We start from the raw sequence: 14386 nt of genomic DNA, 5'->3' as shown, positions 1-14386 counted from the left end.
CCATGGAGTTGTCAGAGGTTTCCGTGGCTCTGGCTTCCTCTAATGCCTCCTTGAATGAGACCTCCTCCCTTTGCGAGCAGTCTCTTCTGTAAGGTCAAGTCCCTTAGCCCTAGGACCAGCCGATGCCTGATCATGTCTTCGGCATTGCCAAACTTACAGTTTTTTGATAGTCTTCTGAGGGCGACCACAAACTCATTGATGCTCTCCCCCTCTCATATAGCAGCTCTCCCCCTCCGGATATAGAAGTCATGGGAGTTTGCCAGGTACGATGGGTAGGATCAAAGTGTCCTTTCAGTGCCCCACTGTAGTTCGTCCCAGGAGACGTTCTCGAGCTCGTCTGCGACGAGGGCTTCTGCCGGCTCATACAGCTCCAAGTCTCAGTAGGTTAAATCTTAAATCATGAAGGAAATGCCATTTCCCATGTTTCTTTTTTATAACAAAAACAGGAGTATTTCAAGGACTAGTAGAAGGCTCTATATGACCAGCAGCCAATTGTTCTTGAACCAATTGTTGTAAAGCAGCAAGTTTTTCCTTTGATAATGGTCATTGTTCCACCCAAACCGGCGTAGAACAGAGCCATTTAAGAGGAAGAGCCATCATCAAGAATCAAATTGGCATTAAGAAGAGAAAAGATATCATGGCTCCAAATATTAGTATGAATATCTAGAATGTATGGTTGTAGGAAAAAGGACTTACCAGCAGATTTTGTAACATTAATTTCTTGAACACTGCCAAGCAGCTGTAGAACCTCCTATTCCCCACAATGAAGAAACTGTCATTTTTGCCACTATACTGGCCAATGTAAAGAGGAGATGACAGTAACATCGGCTCCAGTATCCAATAACCCTTGAAATGGTTGTTTATTAAGGAAGAGAGAGGAGTTCAGCTGATGAAGTAAGCCTACAGATAAAGAAGTTGATCCAAATCCTGCATCCACACAATTACCTATACCAGGAGATGGAATTTCATATAGAAGAAGAAACAATTGAACAACAGAAAAACTACAAGGAAGAACTTGAGGAAGATTCATCCAAATCTGAATCATGAAGATACCAGTGTAATCTGAATCTATTACCTCAGGCACAACAAAACAGCCCTTTTTGTGTGCAGAAGAACGAGGCAAAATTAAGCCAACGAATCCTGAAGGAAGAGGTCCTTTAAATTGAGATGAAACTATTTTAACTTCCAAGGGAAATTTAAACTCAATTTCCTCTTGAGTGATTAAATCAATCCCAGCGCTACCAGCTGTGGCTGGGGAGGAGTGAGATAGACTGCTGGAGGAGTCAGGTAATATTTGCTTCCAATCTTCAGGAATCATTGTATAACCATTTTTTATTCCTTCTACAAGTCCTCTTGTAAAATTTCCACTAATCCCATAGTCTTTAACTACCTTTTTAAACTCTCTTAAGATCTGATAAGGCAGACCCTCCCATTCTGCTACTTGCAGTCCAAGCTGTGGCCCCTGACCAGGATGATATTGTACTGGACAAACAAACACTAATTCTGCAAGTTCTGTTCCTGAGACAGAGGCATCCTTTTCACAATTCTCAACCATTTTCTGAAAAGAAGATTGAGCAATAGAGTCAGGAGGCTTTTGCCCTGTATCTGCAGGAGCTGAGGAAATTGAAGACATATATTCAGGTGAAGAAGGAGGATAAATGACAGCTTTAGTATGACATGAAGGTGGAGGTGTTAAAAGAGAAAGTTCATTGTGACCAAATTTTTCAATTGCATACCTACATAAATGCCACACCTGCAAAACATCTATTTTTGCTCTAGGTTCAGTATTCAATGTTTTCCCTATACGTTCCCAATCAGTTAATTTTAAAGACCCTCTTCTGGATACCATAAGCACTGAGCTGCAATCTCCTGGACCAGCCTTAAGAGATTTTTCTGTGGTACCTCAGTATTATTTTTCTTCAACAAATAGCCTAATTCATCTACATGCTTCCTTTGTTCCTCAGAAAGCGAAGACCCCATACTTACAGAAACCAAAAGGTTGACGAAACCACAAAGGGTTGAAGGTGCACCAAATCCTTGCTGGACGAAGTAAGAGGGTCCCTGTTCATGCGCCACTTGTTGTAATGATGAGGCAGTCGAGGTGTTTGATCATGATCAACTGAATCATGATGAACTTTATTGGAATCTAGTCTTGCGTTTATACACATTTTTAGTAATCCTCTAACATTGGTTAACTTTGGTTTCTGCTTGACTTTCGTTATTGTTCAGAATAGTAACTAACACAATTAATGATCTCTAGTCAAAGTCCAACATATGTTTACTCCCTCTCTCTAATCCTCCTTTAGATGAGTAACTTTGTTTGCCTGAGTTGTATTTGCTTAGAAACATTCTTTTCTCTGAGGTTTGCCATCCAAGATAAAGATATCCCTGCAATTACAACTCTACATATCCTCGTATTTTATTTAAATGGAGGATTCAAAGATTTATGAATGTATCGCAATTGTAAAGGAGTAAGAGAGGGGGAAGCAGGACAAAACAATGCAAATAAATTTGGAATACATTGAATAAAACAACAGGTTACAATTAGTACAACAACAACAACAACAACAATAATAATAATAATAATAATAATAATAATAATAATAATAATAATAATAATAATAATAATAATAATAATAATAATAATAATAATAATATAACAACAACAACAACAACAACATAAAAGAAAAACTTCTGAGTCAAGACCAATCAGGGAGCCAATTGGTTAGCTACTCAAAAGGTGAGTACTGAGCATGGATATTATTTTGAATGTATGATTGTAAATTGGCAAGCTCATCCTCAATAGTTTTATTCAAAGAATGAAAAATTCTGAGGATGAACATTAGTAGCATATTTATCAAAAAAGAATCACATACTACGATCTTTAATCTGCCAACCAGCGCATATCGATCCTGTATTAGAGTGATCAGAGGCGTTAAAAATAGGAAAATTGTCAGGATACATATCCGGTGCTATATTAATACCATGCAAAGAAGAATAAAAGGTACCCGACAACCAATAGTAGTTAGAACAATAACTATAATTCCCCAGCTTTTTAAATATGTGCTGAGCAGCATCATAATCAGCCCAAATATGAAGCCAAGTGTGTTTAGCGTGACAACAGAAACACAGACCCCTTGTAAATTGACTAACTTTCAAGTAACGCCAACGGACAGAATTCAATTGCATAGGGGGTTTAGAAAATAGCCAGGAGTGTGAAATAGATTGTAGTTGTAAGACAATAAATGTAGAAGACATGATCAAGTTAGGGGTAAAAGAAATTTGACCAAATGCCATTGGGGGCTCATAGTATAAAGTAATATTTGTGCCATGAGTCATAAACATGTATTGGGCATGACAAATCCACAAATTAGGGTTAAGACGAACCACAGAAGTGTCATTTTGAGCAGAAACACCATTAACCACAAACAAGAAAATATAAAGTAAAATTGTAACAGAATTAGCAGTAATAATAGCAAAAACAGCAGCAACAAGATTTTCAGAAGTCTGAGGTAATGAGGCCTGTTGCAGTTATTGTTGAGCTTGATATGTAGTAGATTTAACTTGGCCTCAAGTGATGGGTTGTGGGCGCTTTGACTTTGGAAGATGGACTTCTGTGTTCAGATGAAGATTGAATTCCAGAATCGGGTTGTGAAGGCACTGATGCCCTGCCATGATATGGACAAACACAGCGTGCTGGGACCCACACTGCTTGTTCAGTAGAAGGATCTTCCATGGCAGCGTAACCACAACCCCAGGTGATCAGCAGGTAGGACCTTTCCAGGTTGGATCTGGAACTTGGCGATACTTTACCAAAGGCCTTGCTAAAGATTCAGTAGTTCGAAAATGCAAATTAACAGGTGAGTCTGCAAGAGAATCTAAAAAGGTTAAATAATTCCAAGTATATAATGCTACAGCAATGAGATTTTGAATCTTTCGCAGATGGTAAGGGCCAGACTCAGTTTGTAATTGTTTCTGAAGCAATGCCTTAAAAGTACGATGAGCTCGCTCAACTATAGCTTGACCCTGAGAGTTGTAACGAATTCCGTGCACTAAAGTAATATTCCATTTCTGACAAAAGGTTTGAAATTCCTTATTAATATAAGCGAGGCCATTGTCAGTTTTCAACTGAGAAGACCGACCCATTATAGCAAAAGAGGATAGGCAATGAGAAATAACATCTGAAGTACGTTCATGTTTTGAAACAGTAACCCAAAGGAAATGTGAATGAGTGTCAATAGACGTATGAAGATAACGGTATGGCTTAAAGGTTGAAAATTGAGTTACATCCATTTGCCAAATTTGATTAGCTTGGGTTCCTCGTGGGTTGACACCCACTGGAAAGCGAACTGCCAGTTGCTGACAAGCTGAACAAGCACGGGCAATATCCCGGGCTTGAGATAATGAAATTTTAAATTGCTTTGCAAGCGATTTGGCATTTTGATGAAAATAAGAATGGCTATCAACAGGATCAACAAACAAAGATGCAACATCCTTTAAGGATTCATCTGCCTTCTGATTTCCTTCAGTCAAGGCATTAGTAAAGGGAGTATGACTCCGAATGTGTTCTACATACAAAGAATACAAGCGAGTTTCCAAACTATTCTTTAAAGATAAAAACAAGGATAACAAATTCTTATCCAAAGAGAGAGCACAATAAGAAAAGAGAAGAGATTGCATAGCTAAATACACATATTGAGTATCAACAATCAAGTTAATAGGTTGGTCATTGAACAATCGTAAAGCCAAAATCACAGCAGCCAGCTCAGCACGTTGAGCTGAAGTCTGCGTGGCAGTAAATTTAGAATACCATGGTTGTTGAATCTGCCAGACGACCACACCCCTTGTAGGTGAGCCATCAGTAAAAAAACTTGTAAGAGCTTTAGAAATAGGATTTCGCACAAAAATGGAAGAAAAGGCCAGATTTAAAGTAGTAGTAACCACTCTTCTAGGATCCTTGGGTAAAGAATACAACAAGTTTCCCATATATTGAGAAAAGGCTATCTGATATGATTCTGAAATCATCATCAAATGCTCATGTTCAGCTTTTGTACGAGTGAAAGCTATACTAATGAGATCCTGTCCTGTAAGATGTAAGGCTCATTTACGACCTTTAATAATCAAATCCTCTAATGCTGATTGATAAGGATAAATGTTTCTAGGTGGAGTAGCTGACAAATTAATCCATTCATGAATGTTGACTGCTTGTGGAGAGGCATTAGAATAAAGACATCCTGTGGGTAAGGGTGCAGTAGGAAGAATAGCTAAGCAAAGTCCTATTGTTAAGGATGTAATCCTGTCCACATATCGATGCTTAAACTTATTCAATATTTCTTGAAGGCATGTTCTTTGAAGATCAGTTAATACAACTAGATCTCCTGGTGATTGTGCTCCCTTCAAAGACTGAAATAAGGGCAACATATCACCAGTTGTAATGTAGAAGAATGGGCATGCCCAATTAATAATGCCAAGTAATTTTTGCCATTGTACTAAGGTATATGATTTATGTACTTGTAATTCAGGAAGAATTGGAATGGAGAAATTGTGCAACATTCTATGTCCTAAGTAGGTATAAGGTTCTACCATTTGAATTTTTACTGAGGCTATATACAATCCCTGTTGTGCCACAATAACTCTTTTAACAACTTAGATTCATCAAAATCCGGGGCTGCTATCAATATATCATCCATATAATGGTAGACTAAATAGGAAGGAAATTTATTCCTAAAGGGTTGAAGAGCATTATCAACGAAATATTGACAAAGTGTAGGGGAATTAAGCATTCCCTGAGGCAACACACATCAATGATATTGTTTTGTGGGCATGCTATTATTAAAAACTTCTCTTAAATCATGGAGGAAATGCCATTTCCCATGTTTCTTTTTTATAACAAAAACAGGAGTATTCCAAGGACTAGTAGAAAGTTCTATATGACCAGCAGCCAATTGTTGTTGAACCAATTGTTGTAAAGCAGCAAGTTTTTCCTTTGATAATGGTCATTGTTCTACCCAAACCGGCGTAGAACGGAGCCATTTAAGAGGAAGAGCCATCATCAAGAATCAAATTGGCATTAAGAAGAGAAAAGATATCATGGCTCCAAATATTAGTATGAATATCTAGAATGTATGGTTGTAGGAAAAAGGACTTACCAGCAGATTTTGTAACATTAATTTCTTGAACACTGCCAAGCAGCTGTAGAACCTCCTATTCCCCACAATGAAGAAACTGTCATTTTTGCCACTGTACTGGCCAATGTAAAGAGGAGATGACAGTAACATCAGCTCCAGTATCCAATAACCCTTGAAATGGTTGTTTATTAAGGAAGAGAGAGGAGTTCAGCTGATGAAGTAAGCCTACAGATAAAGAAGTTGATCCAAATCCTACATCCACACAATTACCTATACCAGGAGATGGAATTTCATATAGAAGAAACAATTGAACAACAGAAGAATTACAAGGAAGAACTTGAGGAAGATTCACCCAAATCTGAATCATGAAGATACCAGTGTAATCTGAATCTATTACCTCAGGCACAACAAAACAGCCCTTTTTGTGTGCAGAAGAACGAGGCAAAATTAAGCCAACGAATCCTGAAGGAAGAGGTCCTTTAAATTGAGATGAAACTATTTTAACTTCCAAGGGAAATTTAAACTCAATTTCCTCTTGAGTGATTAAATCAATCCCAGCGCTCCTAGCTGTGGCTGGGGAGGAGTGAGATAGACTGCTGGAGGAGTCAGGTAATATTTGCTTCCAATCTTCAGGAATCATTGTATAACCATTTTTTATTCCTTCTACAAGTCCTCTTGTAAAATTTACACTAATCCCATAGTCTGTAACTACCTTTTTTAACTCTCTTAAGATCTGATAAGGCAGACCCTCCAATTCTGCTACTTGCAGTCCAAGCTGTGGCCCCTGACCAGGATGATATTGTACTGGACAAACAAACACTAATTCTGCAAGTTCTGTTCCTGAGACAGAGGCATCCTTTTCACAATTCTCAACCATTTTTCTGAAAAGAAGATTGAGCAATAGAGTCAGGAGGCTTTTGCCCTGTATCTGCAGGAGCTGAGGAAATTGAAGACATATATTCAGGTGAAGAAGGAGGATAAATGACAGCATTAGTATGACATGAAGGTGGAGGTGTTAAAAGAGAAAGTTCATTGTGACCAAATTTTTCAATTGCATACCTACATAAATGCCACACCTGCAAAACTTCTATTTTTGCTCTAGGTTCAGTATGCAATGTTTTCCCTATACGTTCCCAATCAGTTAATTTTAAAGACCCCTCTTCTGGATACCATAAGCATTGAGCTGCAATCTCCTGGACCAGCCTTAAGAGATTTTTCTGTGGTACCTCAGTATTATTTTTCTTCAACAAATAGCCTAATTCATCTACATGCTTCCTTTGTTCCTCAGAAAGCGAAGACCCCATACTTACAGAAACCAAAAGGTTGACGAAACCACAAAGGGTTGAAGGTGCACCAAATCCTTGCCGGACGAAGTAAGAGGGTCCCTGTTCATGCGCCACTTGTTGTAATGACGAGGCAGTCGAGGTGTTTGATCATGATCAAATGAATCATGATGAACTTTATTGGAATCTAGTCTTGCATTTATACACATTTTCAGTAATCCTCTAACATTGGTTAACTTTGGTTTCTGCTTGACTTTCGTTATTGTTCAGCATAGTAACTAACACAATTAATGATCTCTAGTCAAAGTCCAACATATGTTTACTCCCTCTCTCTAATCCTCCTTTAGATGAGTAACTTGGTTTGCCTGAGTTGTATTTGCTTGGAAACATTCTTTTCTCTGAGGTTTGCCATCCAAGATAAAGACATTCCTGCAATTACAACTCTACAGTCTACCATCTCTTGAAGTAGTTGAATACATTAAAAAACAAGGGGTTCTTCAATTTATAATTATTAGTAAAGGATTTTAAAAGTGGCAGGGAAAAATCAGAGCTTATCCTGTTTTCCCATAGCTAATGCATGCAAAATGAGGACATGCTGGCTGGGGAATTCTGGACTTGAACTCCACACATCTTCAAGTTGCCATAATTTAAAAACCTTTTGGTAGAGATTGGATTCCAAAAATAGCTGTTTCATTCCAAGTTGCTGTGTGATAACAGAACTGTTTTCTGGATGGGCTTCCAATTTGCTTATCGTTGGAGTCAGAATGGAATCCATGATCATGCACAGTTTTGCTTCAAGCTATGAGTCGCCATGGGCAAATAAGCGGCAATATAAATAAAATAAATAAATAAATAAATATCTTGCTGGAGGGTCCCAATCAGGACTAGAACCACCCTGGAGGGGTGGTGAAGAAAGGGGGAATCGCCTGTGTGGAAGCAGCAACCAGATAAAGTGAGAAGGAAATTGGATTTTATAAAATTGGCTTAAATTATTGTATTGGATTAACTTGGAGAAAATTTAAAGGAAAATATTTGAACACAACAAAGGTTTAGAAATTAAACTGGACAACTATCAGATTATTGGCACTTAAAGGGCATAACTAAAGGCTGTAATTGAGTGTGTTGAAAAGAAAAGAAATAATTAGCTATTATTGAAATTAGCGAACTTAATAAAAGTACTATATTTAACAAAGAAAGCTAAAGTTAAAGGAGTGGATTGTGGAAAAGACTCAAGCGCGCCACCTGATGGTACAAGAAAAAATTCATTGTCTTTTTAAAAAAAGTGCTTGGTCTTTCTAAGAAATTGGACTTTGGAACTTAAAAGAGAGTAAAAGAAACTCCATTAAAAACCCTGGAAAGTGATATTAGAATATTACAAAGGGGAAGATATTTGAAAATATTGTCAAAGAACCACCCGATGACTGATGGAAACAGTTGGAAAAGAGCCACCTAGACCTGGAACAAAGACTTAAGGACATTGATTGTTGAATATAAGCTTAAAAGACACTTGCTGAAATAATATACTGGACTCTGAGATTGAATATATTTATTAAGGAAGAGGAATTCATCTATTAAGGAAAAGGAAAGAAGAGGGGAAAAGGAGAAGATACAATAGAGAAATCATTTGTTGAAATAAGATTGGACTTGCAAGATATAAGGGAAATGATGAAAATCAAACTTGAAATGTGTAATTACATATTACAGAAATTAGAAATGGTGCTCAGCTTGTAGAACAACAAATAAACCAGAGGGGGAGGAGTTTAACAAAGAAGAAGCCAGCTTTGAAGAACAAAGGGAACAACAATCATTTAAGCTGGGGGGAGGAAGGAATTAAAATTAAAAAAATGTGGTCTGATGTGATAATAAAAGGGAGAATGGTTCAGAAAATGAAAAAAAGGAGAGGGGGAAAAAGCAGAAAAGGGAAGTACAAAAGAAAAATTGAAAGAGGGAGGGAGAAAAACTTAATAATTGGAATGAGAAATGGAGGGGAATAAGAATGGGGGAAAGCGAATTAAGAGAAAGGTCCACCAAATAAAGAGAAACAGGAAGCAAACAAGGATGAAAAGAAATTACATTGTTAAAAAAGTGAGAGATGATGGGTGAAAAAAAAGGATAGGGAAGGAGATTCTGCAAGGTAATATGTTGTGATATATAAGAATAAGTACTTAAAATAGATAAGTAGGGAACTGATATGTTTTTTTCCCCTTAGGTTCTCTTTCTTCTCTCTTTCTATTAAAGGATAATCGCTACATTAGACATGGAACTTAATGAAATAAATATGGAACTGGGAATTTATAATAAGAATATTATATATTAATTGATGTATAAGAAAATGGGGGGAAATGTTGAAATAAGAATTATTATAGAAAGATTAATATCAGTTGCTATAATTAATTGGTTAGATTAATACTTATGTAATGTAGAGATGATTTATAAGGGGATTGAGAAAATGTAATGCAGAATCTGACAAATATATATATATTTGTGTTATATAATAAATAGGGAGACTGGTATTAAGGTAGAATGAAGGTGGCTAGCTCGAATTATTAACCAGAGGGAACAATTTTGAATTAATAAAATAAGGATGATAAAATTGCAAATGTGACAGAAAAAGGTAATATGGGAAATGAACATAGAAATGAGATGAGAATTTTAGATAATATTGTAAAATAAGATATTAGAATATACTAAGGAAAATGAAACAAGTTATAACATGAATCGGAATTGGATAAGATAATTTTAATATTCAATCCTAATAAGGATAATGTGATATGAAACTGAATAAATAAAACGAATAGGTAACTAATGGTCATGTTTATATTGAAATGTGAAACCTGGAAGCATACTGCTTGCCAAATGAGAATTTTTTATTTAAAAACAAAAAACAAAATTGGGGAGGAAATTGAATAATAAAATTATTAGGTGTGTTTAATTGATATGGTAGCATTAGGAGAGAGTATTGAAATGTTGAAAATAAGCAATGAAGGATTATGATTTAATGTGAATATGTGTACTAAGATATATGATTGGTATTAAGTTGGCCTATACTAAAATGCATGATATATAGATGCCACATTGTTAGTGTATTGTTGTGTATGTGTGGATTGAAATAAAAAACTTGAACAACAACACTACTACTACTACTACTACTACTACTACTACTAATAATAATAATAATAATAATAATAATAATAATAATAATGTTTTCTGGAGCAGTTTTGGAAGGGGTTCATGTCAGAACAGTAGACTTCATGGGTACTTTGCATCATACATGTATGTGCCAGTTTGGTCATGTGGTTAAGGCGCCAAGCTAGAAAGTGGAGATGGTGAGTTCTAGTCCTGTCTTAGCCATGAAAGCCAACTTGGGTGACTTTGGGCCAATCACCAGGAGATGGTGAGTACTAGTCCTGCCTTAGTCATGAAAACTGGCTGGTTGGATGACTTTGGGCCAATCACTGGGAGATGGCGAGTTCTAGTCCCACTTTAGGCATGAAAACTGGCTGAGTGACTTTAGGCCAACCACCAAGAGATTGTGAGTTCTAGTCCTGCCTTAGCCATTAAAGCCAGCTGGGTGACCTTGGGATTCTCTTTCAGCCCAAGTCACCTCACAGGGTTGTTGTGGGGAAAATAGTGGGAGAAAGGAGTGTTGGATATGTTCGCTGCCTTGAGTTATTTGTAATAATAATAAAGAAAGGATACAAATAAATAAAAACTACATCAGCTCTGCAGAGAGATGTGATTGCTCAGAAATAGAGAGGACAATGATGGATTGTGGAATCACTAGGTACTCTCTAAGGTTGGTTGTTTTGCCTGCAGACGTTTTAGTTTCTAAATAGGAACATCATCCGTGCATTAGGTAATGCTTCTATTGATTTACCCCAAATCTACATTTTGTACTCTTTTGTATGCTGGGACACAGCATCAGGAGGCTGGCATTGTTTTATTTTGGGTATCAATATATATTGGAATTAGCTTCCAGGAATTATATGTAGACTTGTTCCAGCTCCAGGTTGATTGTCTTTCGGAGAGAATAAAATATTAACATGCTCAAAATGGTAAGAGGGCACATTCTATTCCTACCTGGATGATGGATTCCTGCCAATAGCTCATCTTCCTATCTAATTTAAAAGCCTTTCTTCCAAGAGCGACAGTTGATTGCTAACATACAAAATATCCATGGTGTCAGCTTTGCCCCACAGCAACTTCTATATGTTGGGTGTTTTCCACGAATGTAATTAACATACAGATAAATTATGAAGGGCTCAACTTACCACGGAAATTAATAATGCATGAAGCAATTTGACCTCCTTTGTAGACACGGTGTCTCTCCCTCCCTCCTGCCCTGTCAGCTAGCATTGTGCTGCCTTGCACAGCATTCTGGAAATGAGACGTGACAACAGAAATGAAAAGATAATGTGCAAAGGTAATGTGAAATTTAAAGTCTGCATCCCCGCTCAAGTTCACTGTGATTTATGTGCAATGGAACTTATTCCCATTCGTTTTTTGAAGAGAAGTGTATGTCAACTCACAAACAGTGTAGAGATATTTTTTTAAAAGTGGAATTAATTTTTAATATATTTGTTAATGCTTTTGAGTCGAACTTGATTCCTCATAACCTCATAGATGAGTCTTTGCCTTCTTCTTCCTAGGCTAGAACATTTAGCTCCAAGCCCTCCACTTTTTGCTTAAAGCAGGATTAGAACTCATGACCTCCAGGTTTCTAGGCAGTGCCTTTAGCCATGACCTTGAATTAACTCTCCATAGTCACATTATTCTGGTTTTACACTGATGATGATATACAGGTAGTTCCTTGACGTATGACCACAACTGTGTCAAAATTTCCTTTGTTAAACTAGAATAGAATAATTTTATTGTCATGTTGAATTTATACTAATTGGCATACATCAAAATCAAATTATGTTGCATACAACTCTCAAAGGGTCACTATATAACCCTTGTATATATACTATATAACCATGACAGAATAAACAAACAAACATACAAATAAATAAGTAATGCATGTATCCATATACTGTATATTATATGACACCGAGAAACAACTCAGTCTAAGAACAGTTGTTAAGTGAGTTTTGCCTCATTTTGCACTTCTTGGTGCCGCTGTTAAGTGAATCATTGCAGTTAAGTGAGTAAATACTGTGGTTAAATGAATCTGTCTTTCCCATTGACTTTGCTTGTCAGGTCACAAAATGTGATTACGTGACCCCAGGACATTGCAACCATCATAAACACATGCCAGTTGCCAAGTGTCTGAATTTTGATCACGTGACCATGGGGAATGCTGCGAGGGTTGAAAGTGTGAAAAATGGTCATACGTCACTTTCTCCAGCGATGTTAGTCATTAAATTAAGCTAAGGACTACCGATACATTGGTTTCTACTCTGTTTTTTAGTCCAAGAGCTATCTTAACTACCATCCAGTTAAAAGAAATTATAGCTGGTTGTGTTCATGGGTTGAGCAGGCAAGAAAATAATACAGGTACTCCTCAACTTACAACAGTTTTTGAACAGACCGTTCAAAGTAACAACGGCACTAAAAATGTAACTTATAACCGTTTTTCACAGTTACAACCATTTCAGCATCCCATGTCCATGTGGTCAAAATTTGGATGCTTGACAACTGGTTCATATTTATGACCGTTGCTGTGTCCCAAGGTCAGATAATCCCCTTTTGCGGCCTTCTGACAAGCAAAGTCAACAGGGAAGCCAGATTCACTCAGCAACCGGCTTAGTAACTTATCATCTGCAGTGATTCACTTAACAACTGTGGCAAGAAATGTCATAAAATGAGGCAAAACTCCCTGAACAGCAGAAATTGTGGGCCCAATTGTGGTCATAAATCAAGGATTACCTTTATTTGAAAGAGAAAATAGCGCAGTTATATCTGGAAGGTGACCAGCAAATTCAAGGGGAAAGACTAACTAAAAATAGAAACCTGAGTTCATTTGTACAAGATTAGAAATAGTCTGTGTTTCTTTAGCTGGGGTCATATTCAGAGAAAATTAGTCACAGTTCAACCTCTCTGAAATCAATGAAGTGAAAGTTAGTCATGGATGTGTCCAAATTATTGCTACAGTGTTGAAGTGTGATTCACATCCTCTAAGTGCAGACTGTTTAATCTTAGGGAAATAAACTTTACAGATCCTAAGGAAAACTTGAAAACAATGAGTTTCTGAACAGGATGCGTGATGGATATGGATCCATCACGTACTCTTACTCTGCAGAATTGTTTACCGTGGCAATTTTTCATTAAATCAAAGAGAAACATGTACTAAGAAAATATAGGCAGATTGGTCTAATAGTTAAGCCTCCAGACTAGAAAGTGAGAAACCATGAGTTCTAGTTCTGCCTTAGCCTTCCCCACCTCACAGGGCTGTTGTTGTGAGGAAAACAGGAATAGGAATGTATGTTAGATACGTTTGATCTATTTGTAAAAATAATAAAAGCAGGATACAAATAAATAAAAATAAATAGATATGTAGCACCAAGAAAGAACTTCTCATTGACAATACTTCCCACTAGAATTACCCAAGTTATACTGAATTAACCGTTTTTTTGGCTTTGCGTAATATATGGAGGAGAAATTAAACCTCCAAGCTGGGGTTGTGCAACATTCATTGCCAGGAATAACAAGCAAACTAAAGTTAAAATTAGCCAAGCTTAGTGTATACAGGTAGTCCTTGATTTATGACCAGAGTTGGGACCAGAATTTTAGTTGTTAAGTGAGTCATGTCTGATTTTATGGCATCATTGCCATGGTTGCTAAGGAAATCACTGCAATTGTTAAGTGAATTATGCTGTCATTTAGTGAATCCAGCTTACCCAATTGGTTTTTCTTGTCAGAACCCAGTTGGTCACATGATTCCAAAAGGGGGATCACATGATCCTGGGATGGTTGCCATCATCATAAATACACACCAATTGCTAAGTGTGGGAATTTTGATCACTTTGGGATGCT

The 14386-nt window shown here is 37.0% G+C and overlaps 1 protein-coding gene across 1 annotated transcript in view; it reads left to right on the top strand.

The window, feature by feature from the left end:
* LOC113422482 (carbonic anhydrase 2-like) overlaps positions 1-14386 on the top strand; it is an 86947-nt gene that overhangs the window by 32552 nt on the left and 40009 nt on the right. The gene's annotated exons all lie outside the window — the stretch shown is intronic.

This window comes from Notechis scutatus, chromosome Z (assembly GCF_049901735.1).
Source record: "Notechis scutatus isolate UNSWTSFEM ecotype Mainland chromosome Z, rNotScu1.2, whole genome shotgun sequence".
NCBI lineage: Eukaryota > Metazoa > Chordata > Lepidosauria > Squamata > Elapidae > Notechis > Notechis scutatus.
This window is presented reverse-complemented; position numbering and strand designations above follow the sequence as displayed.